This window comes from Sapajus apella, unplaced genomic scaffold (assembly GCF_009761245.1).
Source record: "Sapajus apella isolate SASKATOON/1434 unplaced genomic scaffold, GSC_monkey_1.0 scaffold3, whole genome shotgun sequence".
Taxonomy (NCBI): domain Eukaryota; kingdom Metazoa; phylum Chordata; class Mammalia; order Primates; family Cebidae; genus Sapajus; species Sapajus apella.
In genome coordinates, this window is record NW_022436943.1 from 3,825,344 (window position 1) to 3,846,511 (window position 21,168).

The 21,168-nt window shown below is 42.9% G+C and overlaps 1 protein-coding gene across 4 annotated transcripts in view; it reads left to right on the plus strand.

The window, feature by feature from the left end:
• The window catches only part of TSPYL5 (TSPY like 5), a 37,588-nt gene extending 18,268 nt beyond the window's left edge, over positions 1 to 19,320 (plus strand). The window contains exons 2-3 of one of the 4 annotated variants that reach the window (XM_032248551.1): positions 17,104 to 17,465; positions 18,176 to 19,320. The gene's annotated coding sequence lies outside the window, so the exon portion shown is untranslated. Of the gene's footprint in view, positions 1 to 7,565; positions 8,432 to 9,111; positions 15,185 to 17,103 lie in introns of those variants that run through there. The other 3 variants (XR_004260020.1, XM_032248541.1, XM_032248531.1) reach the window with 3 other exon arrangements.
• Positions 19,321 to 21,168: the final 1,848 nt, after the last annotated feature.

Sequence of the window (21,168 nt, forward strand, 5' to 3'; positions counted from 1 at the left end):
ATTCTCTAGGGAGAGAAAATCCTTAAGCTGAGCCCATTATCACCTCTTCGTGCTGCATGGGACCAGAGCCTTGGAAATGATACTGTTCCTCCTGTTCCTACAGGAGCTAGCTAGGCCTGGGCAGCTGGCTGTGGGCTGAGCAGACAGATTGAAATGCAGGGAGCACTAATTTGTTAGGAATCCCTGAAGCTCCTTCTGCCACTGGCCATTACTTATGTCTTAGGACCTTGCTTTACATGGGCCTTCTTTCACTCAGTGAACACATCCATAAACCTAATGCCTTTGCTTTTTAAGGGGAAAGCATGTAAGTCAAGGGCTATTCAGTAGATCCTCACTCTGAGCATTGCACCCTGCCCCCCGTTCATCTTGTTTCATGCCGGTGGTTTGGCCCCTGGAGACCACAATTAACTGGTGCACCATCACTTTGGAGAGAAATCGAAAGTTCTCCTGGTTTCCAGCTTCAATGCCAATTCCTCTGAAACAGGGACCTCTCCCCTTGTTGCTTTAGAAGCCAAATGGATAATGGAAACACTTCCCTAATAAATGTTGAAAGAGGGATCCTTCACAAACACCACTCTTCTCAAATTCAAGAACTTAGATGAAATTCATGTGTCCATTATTTTATTATAGATAGTCTTACAGTCACTTGCAGGACATTGTTGGAAATACAAAAGATCTGCATCCCCCTTATTTTCGCACCAGGTGACTGTTCCTGTCCATTCTAACCTTGCCCACCTTTCTGCCTCTGCTCCCCATGCATTTAGAGTCCTAGATTATCAGACCTGAGAAGAACATAGAAATTGCCTTATCTAACCCTTTGTTTTTTTCCCTTGAGGCCCAAAAGGATAAACAAAATAGCCAATAGTAATTCAAGCTGGCATCAATCACGGCAGTGGCTAAGATTGGTCCATAGAGAGCAGAACCATTTCCACCAGGGCTCTGGATTTGTGTTCCTTGTTTTTCAAGCAAAGAAACTGGACCAAAGACTCTTTAGTGACACACCCAGCTGAACTCCAGGCTCTTATTTAGAGATGAGTGGAAAGCAGCTACATTGCAGCCTCATGGATACAGATGGAATAGAACCAAGCTTCATGGATACACAAGCCTTGCTTTGAACCAAGCATGATGCTGAAAGGTGTATATATATAAAATACTTTGTTAACAACTATATCTTTTGAGCATGAAGACAGTTGGTAAGTCTAAGGAAATTAAAGGAATCCTTTGGTGAAGCAAGTTAGCATTTATTAACCTTGCTTTTATGATAAGTCCAGATTTTCACAAACCATGAGAATGTATTTGAATATCTTATGAAACCCCTTGGATCTGGTAACCTCTCCATGTCTTTATTTTCTCACCTATAATATGATATTGATATGCCTCAGCATCCCATGACAGGGTGAGTATGAGGTTACAACGTGCTAGGCTATAAAGGTGGTATTGGTTCCATTGCCTCTCACCAATATTATCAGCAGTTTCCATTTTTTTTCGTGGCCTTTTGCTGATGCTAGTTGGAAAGCTCCTTTCCTGAAACATTGAATATAGATGAGAAGTGTGTATGAGAGGGTCTCAAAAGTCGTTCTTATGGTGGAGAAACTATTCACAATTAGAAGAAGCCCAAGTGGAGGGTGTGATGTTCCAATTCCATTGAATTTGTGTACCAAGTGCCTACTGTGAACCAGGTGCTGTACTTTGTCTGGGACATAAAGGGCTCTGTGACCAGTCCTTGTCCTTGAGTAGTGGAGTCCTAGTGACAATGGGGCCCCTGAGCAGGACAGGGCCCCTGTCAGAGCCCTGCTTGGTGACAGCAAAGTGACTCTCCCATCTTGAGACTCAGTTTGTTCCATCAAGAGCCATTTTCAATCAATGTACTCTTACTGTATTGAGGTGGTTCCAGCAGAATCAGTCAGATGTGTCCTGAAGAGTAGGGAAGGTAAGAGACATGTGGGAGAAAGGTGTAGAAATACACAGTTACTTGAAGCTGGAATTCTATGATGCTCAAGTCAAGAGCCTTCTTTGCAAGAGTTCTGATCAAGCTTTTACTCTGTAAAGAAAGGTCTCCCCAGCTTTCTGCCAGCACTTTTTCTGAAGGTGAGCTCAGGCCTTCATATCCTTCCCTTTGGCTCCTACAATGCCAGTAACCATGACAGGTGGCACCTGGCCATGGCAACAGTCTAATTTTCTAGAAAAGCCAATCTGAAAAGCTTACCATGCTTAATGGAGCACTGACAAATAAGCAGCCTTCAGGATGCCGCTTCCTAAAATCCATCTCTAGTGAGGCGTAGCTAACAAAATGTGTATGGTGATTATTTATTCCGCCAGAGTCCCAGGGTGATGGAATCAGTTGCATGTGAAATTTGCTTTGACAAACCATCCCCGGTTATGTAAGCCTTCTGCTGTGCTCCAGACTGGGAGATTCCACTATCGGCTGAAGCTTCTCATCAAATCTTCCTGCAAATGGCAGGAAATAGATTGAAGTCCTTGTCAGCCTTTCAGTTCATGCACTGTTTCCTGGGACTGCAGTCAGAAAAACAAGCCACCGAATAGTGGGACATTTAAAGGGCTTCAAGATATAGGGCAAAATGCTATTGCTTCCCAGGTGAGAAGCCAGGTGCAGCTCCTATGAGGAATGTGTGGGGAGGCATGGATGTCAAAGTGCTAGTGGTAGCGATTCTAGGGTCTCAGAGAACACTGTCAGATCAGGGCTTTGTCGCTCAGTGTGTGTCCCAGTTTCTTCAATTTCAAAAGGTAAGAAATCATACCTGCCCTGGAAGTTCCGAAACCCCAGACCACTCATAGTTTATTATTGTTGCTCTCTGTTGATGTTTACAAAGCACCATGTTGGAACTTCATGGGTTTGATTTTGTAGCATGGAGATACATCAACATGTTTTCAGGACAGAGGACCTGGAGCAAGTGGGTAATTTACTTTGATTCAAGATAGTGAACATTTTTAAAGAGATCATAAATGTCACATGATCTGTGTCTGTTAGGATTGGGTCCAACTGCTAGAACAGAAACCAGAAATAACAGTGGTTTAAGTAATGTAAAGGTTTGTTTTCTCTCATATAAAATAAATCTTAAATTCAGGGCTCAACCACAGGTCTCTAGCTTCCATGGCCCATGATGGCTTTTGGTGCACCAGCCATCACATCTGTCTTCTAAGCAGAGGAGAAGGATGGAGAAGAACAAAAAGAATGCCTCCTGATGGAATCCATCTTATTTAAATGAGCCCCAGCAGATAACTTTCCTTTCCTTTATTGGCCATCCTTAACTGCAAGAGAAGCTTATATATATATTATTTGAGCTGGGCACACTGCTGTTCGGAATATGTTGGGCAGGCCAACATATCATCTGCCATATCATCTTTACGGGCAGCCTCTGAAGCTTATGTGGAAGGAATATTGCTTTAGAACTTAGACATAACTGCATTTGAATCCTGACTCTATTGCTTTTTAGTTGCGTGACAATGGGCAATTTATTTTGATTTTCTGGATGAGTTTCTTTAGCTGTAAAAATAAAAATAACAATTCCATCTTATGGGGCTGTTATAGGATTAGATGAGACAGCTCTTGTAAAGTGCTCAGCACAGTGCCTGATATTTGAACAGTAAGTGTTCAGTAAATGTTAGTGCCCCTTCTTTGCTGCCCATTGGAGTGTACGATTTACTCACGTGGAGGCTTCAACTTCTGGCTCCTTGGCTGTGGCCCATAGTACAGATTCCCTGATGCAGAGGGTCTAGAAGGATGACAATCATATTGTTAATAATTCCAGCAGCAATAAAAGCTGGCATGGCTCACGTGCTGTGCCTCTTCCGCACCAGGCGCTGTGCTGGGTGGTTTACCATTATGTCATTTAACCGGTGCTGTGGCAGACACCATTCCTGCTCTGCCCAGATCCTTAGGTCTCTTTTACCACAATAACCCTCCTAACGGCTCACACCTGTGATTTTGCCCAAGAGCTTCTGGGGCCTCTTTGCCCACTGTGCAGAGAGCCAGAATACATGGGCCAACCTAGCCCTCAGCCAATAAGTGACCAGGCAGGAGTTTGGAAACTTAGCTCGCTTGCATGGCTCAGGACAAACTCTGAGGAATAACATCTTCCAGAGTGCTGATGGCATCAGGCTGGGAAGCTGTATCATGCTTTGCTTCACTTGGTTCCTGCTCACTTCCCCAACTTCCTTAGTGGGAGCATGTCCTAAATAAATCCCATGCATTTGAATTCTCCTCTCAGGATCTGCTTCTGAGGAATCTGACCTAGGACACACCCCAAGCTCCATGGGGTAGATCTATAATGAACCCTTTCCCATTTTACAGACAGGAAAACAAGTTTAGACAATTTGGGTAACTTACCTGAGGCTGTACAACAAGTAAGGTGGCAGAATTATGATTTGAACCCAGGTCCCCCTAGCAGCACCCTGCAATCTTATCTTCCAGCTGTGTATTTTCCCTGAATGGTGGCCCAGGACCTGGAGGGACAGAGTACGAAGGATTTTGGCGTGTTGAATTCCTCAAGCAACCTGTTGGTAAGGTGGGCCCTATTGTGTCTAAGGGCACTGACAACGGCATCCTGGCTGTCTGCAAAGGTTCTGTCAAGGACGTCCTGAAACGTCAACTCTTTTGATTAAGATTTGATCCTCCTCAGTGTTGGGGAGGGAGCAGTGGAACCGTCGGAGAGAATGGGGATGTGTGTTGTGCCTGGCAAGTAGAGTGGCCCAGTCCAGCCTGTGGTCGGTGGGGTCCAGAGGCCATGGCAGTCCAGTCTCTGTCCTGCCCCTCTCCCAGAACACCCTGCACCGGCCTGGCATGCCAACATCACACCTGCCGAGAAAATTGGGCTCACTTCTCACTGTTTGGTGTCCAAGCCATGTTGGCCTTCTCTCTGAAAGAGCAGCTCTTGGACTTACCATTTTCAAAAGGCTGGGAGTTCATTCCTTTGCCTCTCTTGGGCTTGAGGAGACTGTCAACACCATTTCCATTGAAAGGTACTGGGAAATAATAAAAGCAGCAGTAATAATTAAATAGCTACAAAAGTTTCTCATTATCTGAGACTGCTTCATATCAGAAGAAATAAAAGTCACTTGAAAGTGACTCCACTTAAAACATTTACCAGAAAGATTGTGGTAAAAAGCAAAAACAACAACAAAACCCAAAAGCAAAACACAAACAAAAAAGCACAACAAATGTCTTGTGATTTTGCCTAGAAAAGAAAGCTAAAAGCTATAAAATCAGCTTATTTTATGTTGAAAAAAATTTAAGTTGTAATATCAACTATCAGCTAATTCTTAAAGAATGTATAAAATAAACTTTATATTGAAAATTTTCCAACACAATTATGATTGCCTCTACCAAATTCTTCACATTTAACTTGTAGCACAATCCCCCAAAAGGATAATTTTTATAAAACACAAGTAATTTTGAATTTTTATCATTTTCTGCAAGAGCTTCTTTTAAGTTTATGGTATGAAAATCATTTTTCTGAAGCATCACTAACCTTTCTTTTTTCTTTCATTATCTGGGAATTGGTTACCTCTGTTGCAGACTTCTTGGTCAGTGGCTTAGCTGCCTAAATTAAGAAGTCTCCAACATCACTTTAAGTGACCTCATGAAATCCCTCATTTATTGCCAGATTTGCGATTTCATTTTACCGTATATTTGCACAGCATTTCCAAATAAGGTCATATATTGTGGGTACCAGACCATCAGGAAGGGGCAGACCTGTGCTTCCGGCAAGAAGGAGTGCTTATTGTAAGGAGGTTTGGAGTAGGGACCAATTTTATAGGTACTGTGAATATTTTTGTGATATAAAACCTTTCACCATGTTGTGTCATACCGTGTTTCAGGCACTTGCATAATTAATATTCCAGCGACAGGGCCCTCTTTTTATATTTGTGCAGTGCTTCTAAGTCTACAAAGCACTGTGACATTTCATTTGATTCTTACCGCTGCCTGTTGAGGAACCACCATTTTCTGGATGACTTTTCTGAGAGCCAGAAAGGTTAAGTGACTTGCCCAAGGTCCCAGAGCTGCTTGAGATGCAGAGCCAGGGTTGGAACTCAGGCGTGTTAGTTGTCTGTCCTGCCTCTTTCTCTGACTCATCACAGTTTACCCAAAAGGAGCCCTGAAATATGCTTAAGACATGCCCCAGACCTTTAAAAGAAAGAATTAGATATTTCTAAAAGATACGCCAAAGTCCTCACGGTGGAAAGAAGTCAGTACATCTTAGCATACCTTGAATTAATTTTAAGGTTTACATGCGGTGTTTGATCTTCTGCTCTTCTGTCAGTTTGCTGAGAATGATGGTTTCCAGGTTCATCCATGTCCCTACAAAGGACCCAAACTCATCGTTTTTGATGGCTGCATAACCACATTTTCCCTATCCAGTCTATCGTCGATGGGCATTTGGGTTGGTTCCAGGTCTTTGCTATTGTAACAGTGCTGCAATGAACATTCGTGTGCACGTGTCCTTACACCGCATGTTCTCACTAATAGGCGGGTGTTGAACAATGAGAACACATGGACACAGGGAGGGGAGCACTGCACACTGGGGTCAGTTGGGGGGAAATAGGGGAGGGACAGTGGGGGGTGGGGAGCTGGGGAGAGTTAGCAAGGGGAGAAATGCCAGATGTAGGTAATGGGGAGGAAGGCAGCAAATCACACTGCCACGTGTGTACCTATGCAACAATTTTGCATGTTCTTCACATGTACCCCAAAACCTAAAATGCAATAAAATAAATAAATGGGGAAAAAATTTTAAGGTTTACTCCTATATTTTAAATTATGTTTTGTGGGCAGGTTATATTTTTTTATTCAAACTTACTCTGAAAGTCCCCACCAGGCCCTGTTCACCCAGACACTCAGAAGAGCAACTGCAGACCCTGAGTGGAGGCTTGGGGTGGGCAGGAACCTGGATTCTGTCTTGGTCCCTTCCTCTTAGCCAGGAGGCCTATATAAGGCAGAATCTGGCACTTGGCACTCTTTAGATCTAGCTCCGTATGTAGGTTAAAAAGCCCCCTTAACAAAGCTCATTTCTTAACTTCACCAGAATCAAAGTTAGCTGCTCTGCTTGTAGAAGAGTCTGCCCTGGGCAGAAAACTCCCTCTGTGGTCCAGAAGTGCTATTTGGCTTACCTTGGCAACATCATTTAATTAGGGTCAACAACCCTCTTAATTACGCACTATTCCTTAAGCAACAAGGTATTGCTTCATTCATCAGAATTTTATCTCCTAGTTATACTAATAAGAGTCCCTTTGGCCTACTCCACTGAAATCATCAACAAGAATAAACCTGAACATTCGCTGTTACTGCAGTGCCATCCATTCGTTAGGCCTTGTTTTATTAGTCTCCTGCAGTTGGGAGCTGCCAGGAAGTGGGCAGTCAGCTTCCGGCAAAGACTGGACTGTTACTACCAGCTAGGCAGTCTCAGTGGCTGGGCCTGCTCTGAGGCAGACCAGGCAGGGAGGAGGAAGGCCCTTGGGAGGGTCCTTGGGGAGGGCAGGGAGGAAGTCTGCTGCTCTTCATCCAATCACTTCTGGCAGGTGAAGCATTCTGTCTCCCATTTCTTTCCAAGGATGTGATCGGAGAGACCAAGGACTCCTAAGAATCACCCGGTTTATTCCTGTTTCTCTAACACGCTGGCTCCCACGTGCTGGCCTTGGACCCAGGGAGGACTGAAGGGTTACTGCAGTAGGTCTAGGAGGCCACAGGCACATCCAGCACCACAGTTTTTCAAATGTTTCCAGATGCTTCTGGGATGAATGAAATAAAAAACCAAGAACTATTGATTCACGGCCGTTGTATCAACAGCCTTGTGTGAGACTTCTCTTCAGCTTTCAGAGACTTCTTTTCTGTGAGAATCAAGCTCCTTCCCCCAGTAGAAACTGGCCCCTGGTTCCTGGCCCATGTTTGTGCCATATGAGTCCCTCCTGCCCGGTCTCAGGGAATTGGATCCAGGGCAGACGCCTTGCCTAACCTCAGCCAACTAGAGCCTCCCTTTTAGAAACTTGAAATTGGGATTTAAAGATAGCTTTTGGGTGCAGGTGAGTGGCCCTGTGGCAATATGTAACTGGGAACTGTGGGGTGGCACTACCTCCTCGTCACCCCAGATTCAGCATGGGAAGCAGGGATGCAGGGGGAAAGAGTGCTGCAAGAACGTGAGATAGAAACGGAGGCAGCGCACAGTCAGACCCTGACTGCCGTCCCGCTCTGGCTTCTCACCTCCCAGAACTGCCTCTGAGTATCCTAGAAGTCTTTCCAATACGTTACAATTGATCACGGTAGCTCATGCTTGTTTCCATAATTTCAACAAAAGAAAACTTTGACAAAAATCACTTCTGGATATTATATATTTTCTCAATAAATAAAAGTTATTGTGGGAGATCTTAATTTTTATACACATAAGGGTGTCAGTGCTTAATAAGAATGTTTTGGAAGGTTGAGAGTCCCTGCTTTGCCTAAAAATCCTCCAGAGAAGGAAATGTATCAGTTACAGAAGATAATTCATGCAAAACACTCAGCTCAGCATCCTTCACAGATTAAGTACTCAATAAGGATTAGCAATTATTTTCTTCACCACTTACAGACTCATGACCAATACTCACAATGCCCAAGTCCTAAAAGACCTTCCTAAAGTCTTTTTCAGACTGAACTGTCATGATTTGAGCATGCCCCTCCTCACCCCAAAGATCTTTGCAGCCACAGTGAATCTGCTCTGCTTTTAGGAGTAGAAAGAGCATGAGTTGGAATTGGTTTTAGGTGGGACGTGGTCTCATAAGCATCACCTGGAGAATGTTTCAAATTAAAAATTCGCAGGCCCTATCCAAGATCCATCGAATTTAGAAGCTCCAAGGAGGAATCTAAGAAGCTACAGCCTTAACAAATGTTCTGCCAGGTGCAGTGGCTCACGCGCGTAAGCCCAGCACTTTGGGAGGCTGAGGTGGGCGGATCACGAGGTCAGGAGATTGAGACCATCCTGGCTAACTCGGTGAAACTTCGTTTCTATTAAAAACACAAAAATTAGCTGGGCGTGGTGTTACATGCCTGCAGTCCCAGCTACTTGGGAGGCTGAGGCAGGAGAATCGCTTGAACCCAGGAGGCGGAGGTTGCTGTGTGCCGAGATTGCTCCATTGCACTCCAGCCTGGGCAACAAGAGCAAAATGCCGTCTCAAAAAAAAAAAAAAAAAAAATGCTCCAAGTGAGTCTCATCATCAGGTAAGTGTGGGAAACACTGATATATGAGGATTATAAAACCCATCTTTAGGTGGACAAGCCACAGGCCTGGGGTGATATCTTAGATGCAAAACAAATCATACTGTGCTTTTTAACCTTAGGTGCATTTTTTTTTGCACAATTACCATCTTACCCATCCCCCTTGCAACAGTACCAAGATTTCAATTCCATTTTTGTCTTCTTTCCCACTAAACCCAAGTGCTTCTGGAAAGATGACCCCCTATTACCAGGCTCAGGGTGAGTCCTGACTAATACAAACCAATCAGGTATATTAAATTTCCCGGGTCAAGTGTGGGTACATAACCCAAGCAAGTCTCATCAGGGAAAATTTTAGGACTTGTTGCTTAGAAGGTGTCCTAGTCGGTTTGTGTTGTGATAACAGAATGTTTGAGGCCGGGTAACTTATAAAGAAAAAAGGTTTATTTGGCTCATGATTCTGATGGCTGGAAAGTTAAAGATTGGGCATGGGCATTTGATGAGGGCCTCAGGCTGCTTCTACTCATGGCAGAAAGTAAAGGAGAGCTGGCCTGTGCAGAGATCACATAATGAGAGAGAAATAAGAGAGAATATGGGAGGTGCTGGGTCCTTTTTAAACAGCCAGTTATTGAGGAAGCTAATAGAGTAAGAACACTAGCCCTTGAGAGAGGCATTGATCTATTCATGAGGGATCCACCCCCATGATTGAAACACCTCCTATTGGGGCCCACCTCTAACATTGTAGATCAAATTTCAGCATGAGGCTTGGAAGGGACAAACATCCAAACTATAGCAGGAGGGTGTAGTATAAACCTGTGAGGTGTGGAACTGCTGCAGCTATTTTGCCACCATGAGGGAAATAGCTTCAGAATGACTCTGACACTATGGTAAGCAGAGCAGATAATAGAAAATAAGCCAGGCCCTTACTGACGTTATTAAGATGCCAAGGCTCAGCTTATGTCTGTACTTTTCATTTATGGGGATCAAAGAATTTCTTTTATGGTTTTAGTTACTGTGAGTTGGGTATTTACTTGCAACAAAGAGTGCTAATAGGTGTACTTTACACATCTTAAAAAACCAGTAAGTTTATTACATTTATTGATGCAAATTGATGAAGGCATTAAATCCTTGGCTGATCCTCAAACAAGAGGGAATGGATTTGAATTTCAGCAAGAAGGATTTGGGTTAGAAAGAAAGAAAGCTTTTCTTCCCATAAAGACTTTGAGGTATTTAAAAGGCTCACCCAGGAAAGTTTTAAGAATTTCCTATTCTAGAGATTTTCAAAAAGAGAGGGTGAATTTTCTAGGATAATTTCAGTCTTGTCCTGCAGAGCAGGGGAGGGATAGAATAATTGCCCTCATGTAGGATCTCATCTACTCCATGGCTTTATAAAATTGTCCAAACTTTATTCTGGACCTGAATCCTGATTTCAGTTATGAAATTCATCATCCTTGCTCTGCTAGAGTTTCTCAAATGACATTTCACAAACATTCTCATGAGCAGACCCACCCAGATGCCTTCTCCTGAGCTGCTGAGAAACGAAAGAGTTTGTTCTCTTCCTCATCCTTGACTAACCAGATGTGTCACTTGGCTAGCCAGGAATATTTTTACTGCAAACGATGCTGTTTCCACTGACCACAATTCCAAAGCTGTTAAAGACAAAAACAGAAAAAACACCGTATTCTGGTTTGTTTGATTTTCTGATTGGACTTAATGAGGCAGATATTATTCCAGGGCTTTAAATCTTTCCCACTGAAATGTCCCTCAGCACGTAAAGCCTGCTCCTTTATTCAGTGAACACAGCAAGGGTGCAGTGGAGATGACAGCCAAGAAAATGATTTTTTTTCTATACAGGGTTCCAGAAGGACAAGAGCACTCTCCTTATGTTGGTAGAACAGCAGTAAGGGGCTAGCTCTCAGTTTATTTCTTCATTTGATATTTATGGTGCTAGGCATGGGGTAGCTGGAGTTGAATCAGACACTGTCGCTGCCATTGACAGACTCACAGCCTAGGAACAGTCACATCAGCAGCCGCCTGGAAGGTGAGAGGTGTGAGCACAGCGAAGGGGGAATGAAGGGAAGGGGCCGAGGACCTGCCAGCAGGAGGCTTCTGAGAGGAGCCCAACCTGCTTGGCTCTCAGCAGATACATTCGCTGAAGAGAACCGAAAATAACTCTTGTCTTGGAGTGAGAGCTATGACCTCTTAGTCCCAGCTCTGCTTTTTTCATTTTTTTTGTAAATCTCATACAAGCCACTAAATTTTCCTGAGCTTGTTTCCTCAGCAGGAATGCAGAGGTCATCCACCTACCTCGTGGAGCATGTGAAAGGGGTTTGTGAACCATAATGCCTGTGAATCACTGCACAAGATTTCCCTTTGTGAGGCCAGAGGGGATCAGGAACCTCCTCCAAGAAGAGCCTGTGGGCAGAGGGAAACCCCATGTGTGAGGGAGGGGACCGTCAAGGAGGAGACAAGCAGATTCTTCAGGAATATGGGCCGTTGCTGGTCTCTCTTTTCAGCATGAAAGAGCAGAAGGCTCAGGGTATTCTAGATGATAGGGTCAACCATTTCTAACAGTGGGGGGCAAAAAATAAAAATTCCAATTCTCCCTCCCTGGTCTATCAGAAAGGCTCAAATTTTCTGCTTGGCTGTTTTTTTTTTGGCCCTTTGAAAGCTCAGTAACATTGGACGGAACAGGCTGCATCACCATGGAGACATGCACCTGCCAGTTGCTTGGCTGGGCAGGACAAGCAGGCGTGTGGATGCTGACTCTGCACAGCCACTTCAGAGACATCAGGAAGGCCCCAGGGTCTTGCCGTCTTCCAGGCTCTCAGGTCTTGCTTTTCACCCCCGCCCCCTTCTTAAAACGTATTCAACAGTGTATACATTTCCTCTAACCGGGATGAAGCCCTTCATTTCCTAATTTGCTATAAAGGGTTAATATGCCATTCCCCTGGGGGAGAAAAGAGTGACATTCACACAAAGCTGCAATCAGTGCCTGTGACGTCCTTTGAGAAGAGGGTTGGTAGCTAGAAGTGGGTGAAAAGAGGGCCCAGAAGTACTCAGTGTTCAGAAACCCAGAGCAAAGCCCCAATTGCAAAAGAAATGGCAGCAGAAATGCTGCTGTCAAAACGCTGCTCCCTCCACAGTTTTCTCTAGGATGGGTCCTATGAATGGAACCTGAAATTTGTGACTGCTACATGCTTTCTGTCAGAAAGCTGGAATGATGGGACTAATATCTTGGTTTTTAAAACAAAGGAAAAAATGTAAAATTTGGAAAATATTGAGTTTGTTGTTGATCTTCACCTAATCTGGAATAAGTTATCTGGTAGAGATTTGTGGGCCCATTTCAAAAGAAAATAATATTCATGAGTTGCAAGCAAAAGGCTCAGTTAGGAATTTATAGCTTGCAGCTTACTTTCTTTCAGGCGAGTATGGTATGCAAGGGAGGCAATGAATAAGCATTTGTGAACTAAATGAAGGCAGATTTGAGGTAGTCAATAGTAATAAAAATGTATCCTGAAGTGGAAACGTAGAGACAAGAAAAGAAAAGCTGTTGGATAAACAGAAAAAAATAGATTTTAAAAAAGAAAAAAATCAGAAATAAATATTTTAGTATCTGGAATGATTGAATGATCACAAATAAACACAAGATTTAACTCCAAGATGCCTAGAAACCAAAGCAAAAAAAGTAACTGTTAAATTGTCTTGATATTTGGCAAAAATAAAAGCAAAAACAAACAAACATAGAATTGTGCCTGAATAGATATTAAAAATATTTTTTCTGGCATTAAATTCAGTGTGAAATTTATTGCATGAAAATTCTATTCTACAAGGAACAACAAACAACACAGTATGTTTCAAAAGATATAGACAAATAGGCCTTTTAATACTGATTCTCTATAAAAGTGAGCACTTCATATTGAATCATAACTCACTTAGAGAACTATTATAATATAGACTAGAAAAATTTCGTTAGCAATCCCAAAGGAAACAAATAAATACATAATGTGTCCTTTGGTTCAGATCTCTCAAATATCAGATCTAGGGATGGAGTTTTAGATCCTATAACATTGACAGACACCAGAAATGTCCCGTTCTGTGGTTTTGATGAGGGAGAAAGCTAAATGCTTTAGATAGCAGACATGCAGAGGCAAATTTAATATAATGCTATAAAACCTTAGGACTTTGATAAAAAATTATCACCCGGAGAAGCAATGTATTGTAGAAAAATAAGAGCCCAGGATACCCTTCGCGTAGACTGGGTTTCAAAATTGGACCCAATGCTTGCTATGTGACCAACTTGGCCAAATTACTTCTCTCAGCCTCAGGATTCTATTTGCCAAAATGTGAATAATGTGTCTTTTAAGGTTAACTGAGAATTAGAAGACACAGTGTAGTAGGTACTATTAGCTTCAGCTGTAAGTAGCAGAAAAAAAGACAAGATAGCAATGACTACAATAAGGTAGAAGTTTATTTTTCACTCCTCTTCTAGGCCAGGGACCAGACTCCTTCTAGCTTGTTGTTGTACCACACATGGCTTCCATTCCCAAGATCACTTCATGGCCCAAAATGACTGCTGGAGTTCCCGAATCACCTTCACATCCCAGCATGCAGGCAGGAAGAAGAACTGGAGAGGGCACATTAAGAACACTTGTATTTACATCCCTCTGGCCAGAATTTTGTCACAAGGTCTCACCTAGCCTCAGGGAAAGGGGAGAAATGTCATCTTTATTCAGGACAACCCAGTTAAATATGGGACACCCAATTAAGTCAGAATTTTAGATAAACAATAGTTTTTTTAGCATAAGTATGTCTCATGCACTATTTGGAAAATACACTTTTTTTTTTCACTGTTCATTTGGGATTCAAATTTAATTGGATGTCCTATATTTTATCTGGCAACTCTAACTAGCTAAGAATCAAGGCTCCTGTTACTAATCGAGGGTGAAGAAGCATAGGGAAGAAGACTGAACATTGAAGGATAATCAGAAGTCTCTGCCACAAAGTGAGACCCCACAAAGTGGGTGGCATAAATGTTGGTCCTCTCCTCCCTTTCCTTATGAGGCAAGACAAAACCAGAAGGTGGTTGCAGGAATAACTGCTGGTAGAGTCAACATCTGTTTTTGAAATAGAACCAACGTTTCTATTTCAATGGCTAGTTTAAGCACATGAAACATGTATTTGGTTAAGATTTCTGCTCTACTCATGAAAGAGACAACTGTGGTATGAAAAGCAACATTAATAAAATCACTGCTTCTTTTTAATTACAAAAATGCTCAGTCTCATCTCTGCAGAAAGTCTATTTCTGAACACATCTACAAGCGAATGAACCCATCAACTAAGCTGGTTGCAAGGAAACTTTCATGTGAAAACAAAGGCCTGCAGGGTATGGTTGGGGGTGCAATGGTCTGACTGTGTTCCCCCAAAATTCATATATTGAAACCCTAATCCCAATGTGATTATAGTAGGAGGTGGAACCTTTAGGGGTGATTAAGTCTTGAGGATGGAGCCCCCATGAATGAGATTGATGCCCTTATAAGAAGAGTCCAGGGAGCCAGCTTGCTGTCTTTCCTCAATGTGAGAATACAGAAAGAAGACGGCTATCTGCAGCCCAGAAGAGAGCCCTCATCAGAGCCCAGCCTTGTTTGCACCCCAATCTATCTCAGACCTCCAGCCTCCAAAACTGTAAGAAGTAAATTTCTGTTGTTGATGAGTTACCCAATCTACAGTACTTTGTTATGGCACCTGAACAGACTAAGACAGGATATATTCAGTCTATTACTTACCCACTTGCCCCCTACTGCAAATATTTTCACTTTTGTATGGCCGACGTGAGATTGTTCTGATTGTTGTTATCAGATGTTTTAATTTCTTCTCAAGGTCACTCTGAGTTCCTGACTCTAAAACCATGACATCAGTATAATGGAGGAAGTCCCCAAATGCTGTAGAAGAGAAATCATGAGTTCATTTTAGTTAATAGCGGAAGTAAATTATTTGGGTTAAAGGTAAAATAAAGTGGGGCCAGGGCATAGTCCTATTTCGTAGAATTTAGAATTAGAAGTTGCTTTATCAAAAACTTGTTCTTATGAGCGATATTGTGTTACAGGCTCTGATGAAGGTTTATTTGCCTGTGATCTACATGGAGAATATCAGATCTGCCCCGTATTCAAGTTTTCAGATTGGCAATGGCCTCTGAACTGGTCTTTCTGCTTCTACTCTCCCTGCAATTTCATTCTTTACAAAGCAGCTAAAGTGATCAGTGATCACCATAAGACGTATCTCAGTATAGGCCGGGCACAGTGGTTCATGCCTGTAATCCCAGCACTTTGAGAGGCCAAGGCAGGCTGATCACTTGAGGCCAGCAGTTTGAGACCAGCCTGGACAACATACTGAGACCCCAACTCTATTAAAAATGTAAAAATTAGCTATCAATGGTGTGTGCTTGTAGTCCCAGGTACAGGAGGATTGCATGAACCCAGGAGTTCAAGGTTACAGTGAGCTAGGAATGCACCATTGCACTCCAGCCTGGGGTACAGAGCAAGATGCTGCCTCTAAAAAGAACTACACACACACACACACACACACACACACACACACACACACACGTCTACACATCTCAGTATAAACTCTGCCTGAGATCTCCAATGACTTCTCATTGTTGGTAAATACTAATCCACTTACCAGTCTAAAAAGACCCATTGATCTTCTTTTTATTCCTTGACCACACTGCAGTGGGTTGAATAGTGGCCCCCAAAATATATGTTCACCTACAATTCCCTGGAACCTGTGAATATTACTCTATATGGAAAAAATATGTGATTAAATTAAGAATCTTGACAAGAGGCACTTATCCTGGATTATTCGGGAGGCTCTAAATGTGATCACAAGCATCCTTATAAGACAGACCCACAGAGGAGAAGACACACAGAGAAGAGGAGGAGGCAATGTGGCCACAAAGGTAGAGATGGGAGAGATGTGATCACAGCCAAATAACCCTGGAGCCACCAGAAGCTGGAAGAGGCAAGGAACAGATTCTCCCCTGGAGTTTTTGGAGGGAGGGCAGCCTTGCCACCTTGATTTCAGAGTTCTGGCTTCCAGATCTGCGAGAGAATACATTTCTGTTGTTTTAAGCTGCCCAGTTTGTGGTAATTTGTTACAGCAGCTGCAGGAAACTAATACACCTGCCGTGACTGTTACAAGCCTGCTGGGTTCTTCTTGTCATTCAAGGCTCAGCTTAAATGCTGCCTTCTCAGATGTGCTCACCTGATTGCCCAGTGTTGTTAAGTCAGCTCTCCCTGACTCTTCAGTCACTCTGGGTGTTTTCAGAAGGAGGGAGTGATCGGGTAATTACATGCAATTAACAGGAGAAGGAGGTTGAGTATTGAGAACTGAGGAAATGAGGCACGAAGAGGGTAAATAACTTGTCCATTGCAGCACACTAAATGGAAAGGCCAGGGACCAAATCTGAGCTGTCTGACTCCAGAGCTCATGCCCATTCTCTCCAAGCTATACTCGCTTTCAGCAAGGTAGAGATAATGTCAAATGGTCATTTGAGCAGGACAGTGCGTATCCTTTGTCATAGTTATACAATCACAGAGGCCCTTGCTGCATTTCTTTCCTCCACCCCTCTGCCCTAACAGCCTCCTCCCTCCTTCTGTCGTGCTTGTAGACGGAGGCAGAGGAAGCACAAGTGGAGAATGACCACTCACTTTCACCCACATCAGATAGCCATTCTGAAGGATGAAGAGAGCAAAAGGGGGCTGATGGCTTATTACACCACAAAAGAGATGGCCTGTAAGGTGCGTAATTGGACATACACTTACGCTTTGGTCTGCCACTTACCAGTGGTAATTAATTGAAGGTTATAAACATGTTTGATCTGGGTGTTTTCTTCTTTGTTTCAGGCAGCTAATTGTTCATGAAGAAATTGCCTAAAGAGAGGCAATATTCCTTTTTTTTTTTTTTTTTTAGTTTTCAACCAAGCTTTTAATGAAAAGATTATATGATAACTATTTTTCATCACTGTACATGAAGTCTGCATGCTTCTGAATGGAGAGATCGATCATCCACGAATTGCTTTTCTATGACACTGGACGGCTATGTAGCTGCAGCTCTGACCTGAATTTATACAAACTCTCGAGGGATGCACACTCAATGTAATGAGTGACAGTGGTGGTGGCCAGTCAGAAGTGAGATCCTGGTATCCCTCCCCCTTTCTGGGAAGGGCATAAAATAGGACTGTTCCAGTTCCAATTAAACAAAACAGGTGCCCCCTCCCTTTCCACTCCCCCTTGAGGTATTTGTGAGAATGAGCCAGTGCCCAGTTTAGGGCCTGCCAGGGGACAGGAGGAAGCTAGTGATGGGTGGAGTACAGACAGGGGAATCCCCTCAGTACCTGGCCCCACGGGGCCCCATTTAGTGTAGCGAGAAAGCTCTGGGGATTGAGAGGCAATATTCTTGATCTGGGTTTTCTATGGATAGCTGTTTGACAGAGCCATTGTCTTATCAATTTTAGCTTTTATGTGTCCTAAAATTACTAAAAGTTAACATATTTTACAACTATAAAGCTCAGAAGAATGTCAGATTGAGTCTATCTATTTCTAGGATATGTGTATATCTTTGTAAGGTAAGAGACAAGATGGCCTTGGGAGCAGGATCAGCATCAATATTTAAAGGAATGAGTTACCAGATATGCAGAGCTGACCCACCATTTTTATACACTAGTATGAAAGGAGAGGACACAGACTTGCTTCCCATTAAGAGATGGATTCTTAAGGAGAGGCAAGTCTCTATGTCTTCTTCTTTCCTTAATTCCTCTCTTTTTGAAACTAAGCTGGTCATAGTGACTTGCTTGACTAATAAACTATAGTGAAAATGATGTTCCAGGACTTCTGTGGTTAGGTCATAGGAAGTGTTGTAGTTTCTGCCTGGGTCTCCTGAAACATTCACTCTCAGATTAGTCCCTCTTGGAACCAGGTGGCATGTGGTAAGAAAGCCACGCCACATGGAGAGGCCATAAGGAGGTGCTCCAGCTGAGCTTCCATCCCACAGCCAGTGTCAGCTGCCAGCTATCTGAGTGTGCCATCATAGACCTGGATCCCAATCAAGCCTTCAGATAAGTGCAGCCCCGGCCAACGTCTGACTGCAACTGTAAGAGAAAGCACAAATGAGAATCATCTAGCTGAACCAAGTCAACCATGAAACCATGATAAATAATAAATTGTAGTTTTAAACAATTACGTTTTGGGTGGCATTTTATGCAACTATGGATACTTAGAACAGAATTTGGGACCTGGAGTGCTGCCATAATGAAAACTTAATATGTGGGACGTTGGCTTTGGGGACCAAGCAGCAGGAAGAAGCTGGGAGGTCCCTGAGGAAACTATTAATGAGAACTAGAGGGAAAATGAGGACATTGTTATTGGAAGCTGGAAAAAGGCATCCTTTGTTTTGTAATGATGGATAATTTGGTATACTGTTGCTTTTCGTAATATGAAAAACAGAAAATATACCTAGGAAATGGCAGATTTGGCTAAGGGGACTTCCAGGCAGAATGCTAAACATGCTTCTCTTAGGCAAGTATGGTAAAGTGTGAATATAGGGAAGTGAAAACCCCTCCTCCAAAATGAACTATTCAGCTTCAAGCAAAACTTAGATGGAGTATTAGAAGCCGGACTTGCTGGGTTTAGAAATAAAGCTGCTTTTCATTCCAAGCCTCTCCAGTTGGAAAAAAAGTTCTCAAAGTAAGACATGATATAAGGTAATGTTCATCTCAAAGGTATGGCTCTAAGACACTTGCTAAGATTTTAGAAATCTTTAAGGTGGCATGCTGTCAGAAGCCCAGGCCACCTGGGGAGGTGGAAGTCTACCTCACAGACTTTGAAGGAATCTGAAGGGCATTATTCCATAGCAACTAACTCTCAGCCGAAGGCAGAAAGTGGCATACCTTAAAGAGATTTGTAGGTATATATTTAACTAATGAAGTAAAATTTAAGAGAATTATACATGTGGAAGCACCATCAGCTTGAAATAAATAGGACAGAGGCAGTTCAAACTGTAGAGAGCTTTCTATGGGTAGGAAGTAGGACAACAAGGCTGCCGAGCTACAAACATAGTCATTTTTTAAAAAAATTACACTTTAGGTCCTGGGGTACATGTGCAGATCATGCAGAATTGTTGCATAGGTACATACATGGCAAGGTGGTTTGCTGCCTTCATCCCCCCGTCACCTATATCTGGTATTTCTCCCCACGTTATCCCTCCCCACCTCCCGCCGTCCCTCCCCTAGCCCCCCTCAACTGACCACAATGTGTGATGCTCCTCTCCCTGTGTCCACGTGTTCTCATTGTTCAACATCCGCTTATGAGTGAGAACATGTGGTGTTTGATTTTCTGTTCTTGTGTCAGTTTGCTGAGAATGATGGTTTCCAGATTCATCCATGTCCCCATGAAGGACACAAACTCATCATTTTTTATGGCTGCATCGTATTCCATGGTGTATATGTGCCACATTTTCTTTATCCAGTCTATCATTGATGGACATTTGGATTGGTTCCAGGTCTTTGCTCTTGTAAACAGTGCCGCAATGAACATATGTGTGCATGTGTCTTTATAACAGAAAAATTTATAATTCTTTGGATATATACCCAGTAGTGGAATTGCTGGGTCAAATGGTATTTCTGTTTCTAGGTCCTTGAGAAATTGCCACATTGTCTTCAACAAAGGTTGCACAAATTTGCACTCCCACCAACAGTGTAAAAGTGTTCCTATTTCTCCACATCTTCTCTAGCATCTGTTGTCTCCAGATTTTTTAATGATTGAAACATGGCCATTTCTTATGAAAAAGGAAGAATGATTCACAGACCAGAATCCAAATCCCAGTAGGAGTGGGGAGCCAAGAGCTCCAGTCATTCCCAGGGAAGCATGACTGGAAACTCAGTAGCCAAGGATCTGGCAACATGCACCTGACTGGATTCTAGAATTGCTGTGGATCAGTGACTGCGATGTGCCTTCCATTTCTTTCCCTTTTGAATGAAAGCTTTAGTGAAGCTGAGCTATCTCTGTATCACCACTGTATTTATGTGTGTGGGACAGATAATTTGTCTCTTCATCTCACAGGTTTTCAGATTAAGAGGAGCTGTACTCAGGGAACTGCACTCCAAGGAGCTCATCTGCATCAGGATCTGACTTAGGTGATGAAATCCTGGACCTCCAACTTGAGTGGATGGCATTATGGGATGAGACTTTTGGGTCTTAGGAGGAGACATGTGTATTTACTATGTGGGAAGAATGTAGATAATATGCAACCAGAGGGCAGACTGTGACAAACTAAAGATGACTACAAATCTTTGACCCTCTTCCTATTAAGAGTTATTGTCTTATCTTCCTCCTATTGAATCCAAGCTGGCCTTCGGGAATTGCTTGACCAGTAGAATACACAGAAAGTGAAGTTTGTGACTTTGGAGATTAGTGCATTAGAAGTCTTGCAGTTTCTGCCTGGATCTCTTGGAAAGTTTTCTCTTAGAATACTCCCACTATTCTGTGGATTCTAAATTCTGTGAGAAGCCCAAATCACACAGACTGCATATAGATGCTCAATCAGTAGCCCCAGAAGAACTCCCAGTCCTCAGTGACATTGACTGGTGGCCATATGAGTTGTCATCTTGGACATCCAGCCCAGTAGAGCCTCCAGATGACTGCAGCCCCAGCTCCCATCTGACTTCATTCGCATGAGAGACTCTAGGTGAAAACTTCCCACCTGAGCCAGTCAACCCACAGAACCATAAGAGAGATGATAAATTGTTTTAAGCCATTAAATTTTGATGATGCTTTGTTACATAACAAGAGATAACCAGAGAACGTTATATCGCAGAGGTCAACAGTCATGGTTTCAAATCTCAAGTTCATCATTTATTAACTGTGTGATTGTGGGCAAGTCACCTAAAATATCTGAACTTCATTTTTCTCATC